The 10,417-nt window shown below is 45.1% G+C and overlaps 1 protein-coding gene across 2 annotated transcripts in view; it reads right to left on the minus strand.

The window, feature by feature from the left end:
- LPIN1 (lipin 1) overlaps window positions 1-10,417 on the minus strand; it is a 91,121-nt gene that overhangs the window by 79,169 nt on the left and 1,535 nt on the right. The gene's annotated exons all lie outside the window — the stretch shown is intronic.

Raw genomic sequence — 10,417 nt, forward strand, 5'->3', positions numbered from 1 at the left:
GAGTGAGCGAGCGGCTGTGTGGGGCTTAGTTGCCGGCTGGGGTTAAACCACAACAATCTGTCATCCCTCCACCCCTGATTCCAATTCACGCTTGTCTTTAACCCCCTATCTCTGCCCAGCCTTTCTTCCAAATCCGGCTCCGTCCCCACAGGCTGTCCCACTAATAGTCCTTTCCTACTTACAGGCTACAGGAAAAGTTCCCAGCTCTCATGCAAAAGCTAAATATCTGGGTCCCGCAGTAAGCACTGGGTTAATACTTAGCCCAGAACATTTTCATAGTGTCTCAACGATCGCAGAAACCTTCCTCTCCTACCCAGAACCGCCGAGAAAATAGTCAGGAAACTTGACCGTTGCCTCTCCTGCTGCACTAACCTGTCACCCATTAGGCACATACTGCCAGCAGGAAACTAGACACCTGCTTCGGTCTTCTTCTTGCAGTCATTAAGTGTTGGTATAGTATGTCTGCCAAACCCCTATTAATAAACCACCTTTTTGTCTGTCGCAGAGTTATGCCAAGATAAAATGCCGTTCCCCTTCTACCATCCATCTTCTTTGTGTTTCACAGGTCCTAACACAGCTTTCTTTTCTGTACCATTTCCTAATCTACTGAGCAGCGCTTACAAGAGGAGGAAGAATATCAAAATCAGTGAACTAGTCACATAAATAAGAGTTACCGGAAACTACTTGTTCTCAGCTATACCATGAGGGCCTGACTATGCACAACCTACCACTCGGGGGGAGGGGGAGAAGAGAGAGAAAGAATATTAATTTTGAGCAAAACGTAAGCTTTATGGCACAGTTTATATCCAAATGTGTTGCTGCAGAAATGTTTGGTGGCCATCTTCATGGGCTCCGACTTTACAAATCTAACGCAGCTGCTGGAGGGGAGCAGAAGGGACGGATGAAATGAAAAATAAAGCAAACTTCCTTCTTCTATCATTTTAACTTCCTTCACAATGTTACTTTTTACATAGGAGGGGGAGAAAAGTATTATTGTGTTTATAATCTGTTTATTGAATGCATTACCCCTCTCTTATATACAGCACAGCCTCCATGAATCTCAAAGTATATTACAAAAGATGTTATTAGCATAATCCCCTTTTAACAGATGGAGCAACTGAGAAAGTTGCAGTGGGTTATTGAAACTCATCCAGCAGCATAAGGGAAAATAGCTTCGTCACCCTGTCTTGGGCCAGCGCTGCACTGATTAGGCCAAGAGCTACGGTTTATTTCTCAATCTTAGCTGAGAGCCAAGTCTTACTTGACTTACGTTCAAGTTTTGGCCTCTCTTGCACACACAACATAAAATTTCCAGCGGAAGGGATTTATGAGTACCCAAACATTTTTACCAAAGGTCATGTCTGTATTGCTTTAAATTAGCTCAATTGCAATGACTGTTGCATTTCCACTGACCTTCCAAAAATACCAGGACTCGGCCAGTGAATCCAATTTAATTAAGGCTATAAAGACGAAGGACATTTAAATACCTATGGGAAAACTCTCCTTCAAGTTTAATCATCTGTTCTATTTTAAATTAGGCTAATAGAAATTAAGGAACTTGTTTTTCAAGAGAGTTTTCACACAAATATTTCTTGTAATTTATTTCTTTATTAAAAAGTATATTTCCATTGAATTTCCTAAGTGTCCCTCTGCAGGAAAACCCCCCTGCAGATGCCTTTGACTCATAAAAACCTCTAAGCAAAAGCTGGCAGACTGGAGGTGCTCAGACATTTATGATGAAAGGAGATCCCTGAACTCTAGAGATTTCTCAGAGAGATTTACCAGGGTGGAGATCCCACAAAGCCCCGACTTATACCTCTGCCTCATGTTTCTCTGCCTTCAAGCATCCAAGAAATGATGAGTCCATGGGATCCTCAAATACTTAGGAAAAAAGAGGGCAATCCATCATGATTTCCAGACTTTAAAGGAAAATTAATGATTTTATTAGCAAAGCTATGCAGAACTCCTAATTGCTTGTGTAAGTAAAAATTAACCTTGAGATGCTTGATGATGTATTATTTGCTTTCTAAAAGGTCACCTCCGTCCTGTAGCAGTTGGCTATATGGAGGATGTTAGTATCAAAGCTGTACTACGTGCAGAGGGTCAGCAAAGAGAATGGTGCATTATACCCCAGCATAATGCAGAAAAACCACCCCTGAGGTGTAAAACACTGATGTAAAGGTAAATAAATGAAAAACTTTCATACTGGTTAGCAGGTATACAAAATATCTGGATGTAAGGATACATCCAGATTAACTGACCTTTTTTTTTTAAGGGATACATCCAATTTAATTGACCATGCCTGCTGCAGGCTGTTAATTATGACGTTGCCTCATTTCTAAGAGGAAGAGGAATACTAGGCATCAGCCATAAATAATGTGTGTGACCACTGGAGGTCACTTTTGGTTTAGAAATCCTCCACTTTAGAGGCCTTTTGGCAGCAATACAACTTCTGCAAAAGCAGAAAGGAACACCACTGGAGTCCGCAACTTGTTCATGAAAATTCATTGGAAAATATTTATTTCCTTTTAGGATATTTTGTGGCCCAGAAGGGCTTTAGGGAATTATAGCAAATTATCTTTATGAAACAGCTATTCTCGCTAATTTTTTTCCATATTACAGAGTTTTGCAATGTGGCTATTTTGGCCTGAAAGACAATAACATTAATAAATCAATGAATTAAAAGAACTATAGGCTTGGGTTAGAATGAAAAAGAACATATTTTTTGTCTTTGTGGCTATGCAGACACATTACTGGCTCTGTTGGCTCTGTATTTAAAAGGAGAAAATGTTAAAACTATACACCTGATCCGTGGATCAGATATCTACCACTTAGCTCAAAGGCTCCAAGTTTCAGGCTGTTGCCACTGAAGAAGTAAAGAAAGAGCAAAGAAAAGTAGCGATATTCTGTGTACTGGATTAATTTCTAGATTAATCCTGCAAAATCTTACTCCTCTGAGGGGGTCAGCCTTAGGTGATTGATACAATTGACTTCAGAGGCAGAGTGTGTCTGAATAAAAAATGGTTTTTTTAGACCAGCCTCCATGTTCAGCCTCTTTCTTTTTTGCAGTTTTTCTTGTTTGCTCAGGCTCTCATGAAAGAGGGCTGCTTCCTGGTCTCTCTTGCTTGGGAGCAGCCATGCAACCCCTTCATCCCTTGTATTCCCCATCTCTGTTGGGCAAAGGACAATTTGCTCATCCGTTATAGCAGTGATTTCAGCAGCGATGCCACAAAACCTGCATTACTCCAAGATCAGACCAAGGTTTTTGCAAAATTCAGAAGACAGAAGGGAAAAAAGGAAAAGAGGGCAAGAGAATATAGAAACCACATAAATCCCTCCATCAAGTATTTTCTTCTTGGCCTTTCAGGAGGAAGGATGGAGAATCTATTGTGAATGGGCATGTCTCTATTGCCTGGTAACAGTGCCTGTGATATAGTGCCTGCTGTGTTCGAGTAAATGATTGCTCTTTTGTGCTGTGGTCTGTGATTTTGATGATGAACTTCCTGGGAGACTGTAAAGATAAAAATCACACTTGTTGAAGATTTAAAGAGCTATAACTTCTAAGTGGTACTACTGAGGGATAAACAGACTCTTGACTCCTGCCCCTGAGTGCCACGGCAGTGCTTGCAGAATTTTCCAAGACTCCATCTCCCCGGAGGCCTTATTAAAAGTACATACCTTTAACATTTTTTATCCACTTCATTTGTTACTTCAGTTGCTGAAACCTAAACAAGACTCACACGCATGCACACGAAATTCTTGCCCACAAGGGGCGTGTCAGGCCCCTGTAGGACACAATGCAAACGGGCTCCGCAAAGCTGACTGGAGACTCTCCTTTGCTGTCAGCTTTGCAGGGAAACCATCCCAATACAGCAATGACGGGCAGTGGCACAGGTGTACAGAGAGCTCAAGGTTGGCGATGAAGGCGCAACGGAAGGTACAAGCTTCAGCTGGAACAATACAGACCATAGGTTAAACGAGAAATAGTTTCAGGAATTTCTTTTTCCTTCCGCACTCATATATATGACATTATACTGGTAATCTCTCAGAAAAATGGCGGACGATTTTCCTGTGAGGGTAGCTACTGGTACCAAAAGAGAGAATTCTGAGCATGGTCTCAGGGACACTTTCCTTCTTCATTTCATGAACTGCAATCCCAGGTGGGGTGTGCCTCGTTTCTAATACACAGTGCGTTTAAACTGGGAGCATGGGGGCTTGAGCTGTAAGCAGCGTGCCCTGTCAGGACGGGCATACGCAAGGCTTTGCAGAAAAACATGCCCTTCTCTTCTCACTGCTCCTTTACTCCACAGGCAAGCACAGCTTTGCTTTCTGCTTCCCCACTCACTTCCACGCCTGTCTCTAGCCCTTGACATCTGCAGCTCCGTTTGCAATTTCTTAGTTATTTCTAGCTCTGTAAAAGCAATGAGGTCCACAGGACCATTTGCTCCCATTTCCTTAACACCACCCCCCCATATATAAGTTCGAGCAAAGTAGAAGGCAGTTCTGCATTTCCTGAACGTTTTGCCACGAATGCTCTTCTCTGATGATCTCCCCAGCTTCTGCCCGCTAAAACCAGAGGACGCACATTCTGGGGTGCCAACACAATGGTCCCTTTTCATGTGCACCCCGTTATGGCACCCATGGCCTCGTGGCTCCCTGGGTGACGGCAGTGGGAAACGCTCAGCTGATGACAACCCAGTCCTTATCTGCTCGTTGATTTGGAGTAGAAACTCTTTGGGAGCCTGCAGTGTAAGCACCAGACTTCTGCTGCTTTTCAGGAAGCTTCTTCTTATCTCCCAGAGACAGGGGACTTTAAATGGAAAAAAGTTTTAACCTTTGCCATGACTGGTAAGAGCTTGATAAATTTTTAAACGCAAACATCTGAAAGTGGGTAGCAGGAAACAAGTATCTATCACTGCTTTCAAAAATCTCAGATTTTAAGGCAGCCTTGGTTCTTGGAGATGTGTTTGTGCTTTCTGCCTGTTTGGGCTGGGTTTTTCTTATGTGCTCCACTTTTAGGAGTGTTTTGTACTTGCAGCTCCGATCTCAGTGTAGGTTTTGCTTAGCTGCTCGGTCAGGGCTGCTGAAGCTTTCCCTTGGGCTGACCAGTCCTTAGGCCATGGCCTTGACGTGGTGCAAACTCCTGCTCCAGGTGAGATTCAGCTGTCACAGACAACTACAAGGAGTAGGAGTCGGAAACAGAGAGGTTAACACTCCGTTTGCATTTATGGCAGCATAAGATAAATAAGTGTTATTAAAGCATTACTCATCATGCAAAGAAAGATTATCATGCAAAGGCAGTGTAGGTGACAGGAACTGGGGGGCGAAGCAGCTGACAGTCTTGATATTATTTGCCTACCACTTATTGCCCTCACAGCCTTTTGTCCCCATCGACCAAGCTGAACTTTCAAATCTATATTAAGACAGGGCAGGCTCTCTGAGATACGATCTCCAGATACAGAAGGATTGCTGACCTCCAGCAATCTGCTCTAAATAAAATGCAAAAGGACTCGGTCTCCCGTCAGCTCCCCAGAGAGGTGCTCTGGGAGCTCTGGTGTGAACCACAGGGAAGGGTCCGGGTTCAACTTACTGTTTGTTTTTCAGTAGGTGGGAAGGCAGCACACGTGCTTGATGCTGAAGGAAAGCAGATCTGTGGTGAATACCTTTGAGACTTATTTACCCTTGCAAAAAGACATCCTCCAGTCGCTGAAGTGTCAGCCCTCCGAAATGGGAGCAAGGGGCTGCAACCAGGCAGCACCTGCTCCCCGGGCTGCAGCTGCTGACCTGCCGGGCACGGTGGGGTAAGGCCACCGTGGGGGAAGGAAGCTCCTGCCTCTGAAAAGCCTGAGGTCTGCTCAGCAGATGACTGCAAAAAGGCCCACCAAAATAAAACAGAACAAGAGCCCACACTGTGGACCTTGTGCATAGGGCAGTAGTTGAATCCTTGTGCCTGAAGTGGTACAGATCAGATGCAGGTCAGAAAGCCAGGGGGGAATCAGGCCCCGTGTGAGAGATCCTTCGCTGGGGAAGGTCCACAGGATGGGGCAGTCCCAGAGCCCAGACCATTCCCATCTGCGGGGACAGCTGGGAACAGTCCTGCTGTCAGAGTAGCTGGGGGCATCCTTGCTGTAAAGCGCAGGAGACTCGAGGTAAATGGGCTTTGATCTCCAGCTGGTCTGAGCCGGCACAGCGTCGGTGGGGTGAGAGCAGCCTCTGGCCCTAGTCCATCCTTTCCGATTTACGCAGGATAACAGTTTTCTTGCAGTAAAAGCCTCACAGTGAGACACGCAGATGTTTTTAGCTTTCCAAAGAAACTGATGCTAATTAAATTGTTACCCCCACTGGAATTTGGTAAATCCAGGACTGCCTGCAGCTCTGGAGAAATTACAGTGCTTTATCAATGACCCGGTGGTTTGGCCTGGGACTGGGTGAAGACTGATAGAAACTTGCCCTTTAAGCCAACCGGTCCCTCTCCCATGGCAGCATCAACTGCAGCTGTAGCACTGGCAGCAGATGGCAACTTAATTGCAGAAAGGCTTTGCATTTCTAGAAGGCTTCTCCCAGAGGATCTCAAAACACAGTATAAGCTTCAGGTTAAATTAACCTAAAAAATTTGGGGGGGAGGAGGGAAATGAAGGTTACCATTTTTAAGTGTGCCCATTTAATTTGGGTACCCAGTACAAGGGCTCAGGAGTGATTTTCACAGATGCTCAGCCCTTGCGGTTCAGGTGAAATTTATAGAAATTCCTCTGAATGTGAAGGTCTCGAGCCGGGATCTCAGAGCAGAGCTACCTACAGTGGAAACGCTGGAAAATAAAACCTGAATTTTGCCTAGGGCCGATTGAGAAGTTTGTATTTGATTCAGGAATTTGCACAGATCTCCTTGTGTCTGCTATGCTTTGACAGGCCTAGTCCTGCTCTAAAATTTGGTAAAAATGAAGGTGGGTGAGTACTTTCAATGTCCCTCCTGGATATTTCTGTAATTAACTGTGAACAGCATTGACAGCACCTGTTACCTAAGCTACGCAGCCCACAGTATTTTATTAGTTATCAGGTAAAAAAAAAATCTTTATGGGGTCAAATTGAAAGAAACACCACCGTGTGGAGAGCTTGGAGATGTTTTAATAATCTCTTTTCTCCAATGTGGTTTTTTTTGCTAAATATGTTACCAGCTTTCAATGCCCACCACAAAGTGTAACTCAGAACCCCCCCCCCATGGGTCAGCCACTGGGGCTGTGGGGGGGACACAGCAGGAGGGCAGCAGTGCCCAGGGATGCCGGTGGGCAAGTCAGGCCAGGCACCATGTCTCCATCCGAGATAGTCCTGTCGCCCTGCTGAATACAATTGCTCTTTGCCCCAGGTTGGGGGAGCAGCAATGTTCTCCACACGTGGCCCAGCAGTGGCCGGTTTAGGCAATATTTGGTTGGAAGAGAAGCTCCACAGCCACCCTGGGACTCCTCCACTCCGGCTGGTGGCTCTCCCTGCAAAGCAGCAGCTGTACAGCCCAACATGTCTCCCCCAGAGCAGCCTCACACCATCCTTCACTGGCAAGACAGCTGCCTGACCCGGAGCATGGGGATTTCAAGCACATTCTTAAAAACAACATAAATAACCCCCAACTGAACAGGCAAAACAATGAAAAAGCTGGAATCCAAACGAACTAATCACTGGAATAAAGGGCCTTCCTCCATGTCCCCACCACCAGCCTCATCCCCGCACATCACGCTCGCGCCCGGCTGCCAACAACAGCACGTGACTCAAACCCAGCTGCCGCATGTGCCTGCCCTGGTCACAAAATGGGAAATCAGGTTTCCGTGCCCAGCACACAGCTGTCCTGACCACGGCACCCCTTCGCTGCTCCTGTTATTTATGGTCTGGCGTGGCTTTTTGGTGTTGTGTGGGCACAAGCAGAGCAGAGCAAGGCAGCATGGGGCCACCCCGCAACACAGCAGTGCCCAACCACTGGGACCAGGGTGAGCATGGTTTCAGGGAGGCACAGGTGAGTGCAGGAATGGTCCCTGCCCCCTCCAGCTCCCCGAGCCCATCTCGTTTGGGGAATATGCTCAAATGTGGTTTCCAGTCCCAGTGCCAGCCCTACACTAATGGTGAGGTTGGGACGAGCTCCTCACCAGTAACACGTGGCCCAGCTTGTCAGATACTTGCAGACAGTCACTGGCTGCAGGTTGGTAGAGTCTGTCACCGAGGGTTCATCACCAGTGGGAAGAGGGGAGTGGGGAAGAGCCAGCCTTGTCAAAACGCTGGTGGGACAGCACTGCCACATTTGGCTCCTCCATCACAGCCAGACCATTCCCCTGAGGTGGACGTGTTGTCTTCTACCCCTTTTTCTGTACATCATGAACTTCTCACCTCCCCAGCCATAACCTGCTCCCACCTTTGCAGGGCGCAGTCTGGGGATATTGCCAGTACAGTGCTTCCAGGGGGCAGGGATGGACTGGGGAGGCTTTAGTCTGCCCTTCCCAAAGCTATCCAGAACTGTGAAATAAGCTTTCCCAACACGAGAGAGCACTGTAGCATATGGCAGCCTCTCCCCAATTTAGATATGGGCTAAACTGGCGCAAGAATGGGCTAGAGGTATCCACCTTTGCATTATCCATACAAAGTTGTGGCAATGCACTGTAACAATTGCAGAGGATTTATAACTATCTTACTTTCACAGGAGTTCTAGAAAGGCAAATACTTAAGGATAGCATGACCTAAATAGTCCAGCAGCAACCTGGGCTTCAGGTCACACTGCTCCAGCAGAGCCCTCCCTTCCAAACATTCCCATTTCCAACAACATAGGTTAGTCACAATTTTCTATTGAAAAATAGAATTCTATTCACATGCTGTCACATTGCCAATGACTGGTCAAAAGTGGAAAAGAAACTGGACTGACTATGCAGATTTTTAGGGCAATTTTTTCTTGCTACGTAATTTGTGTGGTTACCATAAAGCTGTCTTCCTAAGTATCTTTCTGTTTCAAGTCTAAGGGCACTTGTGTTTAAATTCTAGTACCACCATCCCCACCGTGTTATATCAGCTTCTCTCAGTGGTGCATAATTTATTTGTTATTTTTTCTTTATTCCTCCTCTGAAAAGGACAGAAATGTACAATCTCATTCATATCGTTAGGGAAAGAAAATGTCTGCATGAAATCATATTTGTGTGATCTTCTTGCAACGTCATGGAAATCAGAGGAAGTGTTTTGAGGTCTAAATGCTTACAAAAACAAATTTTTGCTTCTGGAAGCATGTAATTTTTTAATCACATGCTACATTTCAAAGCCTAGGGCTCATATGTTTATCCTTGCATACCTAGGGAATTGTTTTATCGAAGACCTCTCTATTATGAGCTTTTAATATTCTCAAATATATGTATTCTGTCATCCTCTCCAAGGACCACAATGTTCTCTGTACTCTATGATAGACCGACATGCAGAAGCACTTCAGTAAATCTATGGTCCTTCTTTTCTGAAGTCCTTAGCAGAAGCCCAGAGTCAGCAACTCCTAAAGGCCAATAGCAACAGTTTCAAATGATCTTTAGCACATCTATTTCTATCAGAAATCCAATATGCTTTATATGCTGAATAACACTGTTTATTTAACTTTTAATAAAACTTACACATTTGTTGCAGAACAGATTGTTCCACAGAACAGTGGGATCCATGATTTCCCTTGGCAATTTAAGAGACTTATATGTGAAGGAAATTCCCAGAAGGAAACTTAAGCTAAAGTACACATCATACAAATGCAACAGACAAAATGTTGTGTAGGGCATCTTAATTTTTAATAAAACAGATAGCTATGTAATAAAATGATAGCAAATGTTTGAAGTTTAAAAAAAAAAAAATCCCTGCCTTCTTTGTTTATACGCAGAGTTTGGTTTATATCGAATGTGGTTTAGATGTTCCTTACTGCTCCAACTGTCTGCTAACTATTTAGTACCTATCTCTCCACACCCAGCCTCCATTCTGCTCAGTCTATAGGGGATTTTCAGTGGAAATAGAAAGTTTCCACTTATGTTGAATTAAGAAATCAACATCTATAAATTATCTTCCTACCCATCAAAAATAGACATTCACCAACACACAAATACTGTTGCTCACCAGGAAACCTGTGTCCTGATAGTGAGAACAACTGGTACATCCTGGCCTGTGTCAGAAATAGTGTGGCCAGCAGGAGTAGGGAAGCGATCGTGCCCCTGTACTCGGCACTGCTGAGGCCGCACCTCGAATACTGTGTTCAGTTTTGGGCCCCTCACTACAAGAAGGACATCGAGGTGCTGGAGCGTGTCCAGAGAAGGGCAACGAGGCTGGTGAGGGGTCTGGAGAACAAGCCTTATGAGGAGCGGCTGAGGGAACTGGGGTTGTTTAGCCTGGAGAAAAGGAGGCTGAGGGGAGACCTCATCGCTCTCTACAA

The sequence above is a fragment of the Aptenodytes forsteri genome, unplaced genomic scaffold, assembly GCF_000699145.1.
Source record: "Aptenodytes forsteri isolate BGI_AS27 unplaced genomic scaffold, ASM69914v1 Scaffold94, whole genome shotgun sequence".
Lineage (NCBI taxonomy): Eukaryota > Metazoa > Chordata > Aves > Sphenisciformes > Spheniscidae > Aptenodytes > Aptenodytes forsteri.